The following is a 262-nucleotide window of genomic DNA, read 5'->3' as shown; positions in this document are numbered from 1 at the left end:
AGATCACTTATGGACCACCTAAGAGCTGTCTTGTGTGTCTTTAGCACTTGAATTAGTGCTTCCTCTTCCTGTGGATTTAGAGCAGAGCTTATGATCACAGGAAAAGTGTCACCTTCTCCCAGAAATGCATATTTCAGGGATGGTGGAAGTGGCTTGAGCTCGGTTTTAGGAGGCTTATCTCCTTCCTGAGGGATTTTCAGAATTTCTTTTATTTCCTTTAGTTCCTCCAGATCAGGCTGAACATCTTTAAAGATGTCATCTA

The sequence above is a fragment of the Arachis duranensis genome, chromosome 6 (assembly GCF_000817695.3).
Source record: "Arachis duranensis cultivar V14167 chromosome 6, aradu.V14167.gnm2.J7QH, whole genome shotgun sequence".
In the NCBI taxonomy this organism is placed as follows: Eukaryota; Viridiplantae; Streptophyta; class Magnoliopsida; order Fabales; family Fabaceae; genus Arachis; species Arachis duranensis.
Note: the sequence above shows the minus strand (reverse complement) of the source record.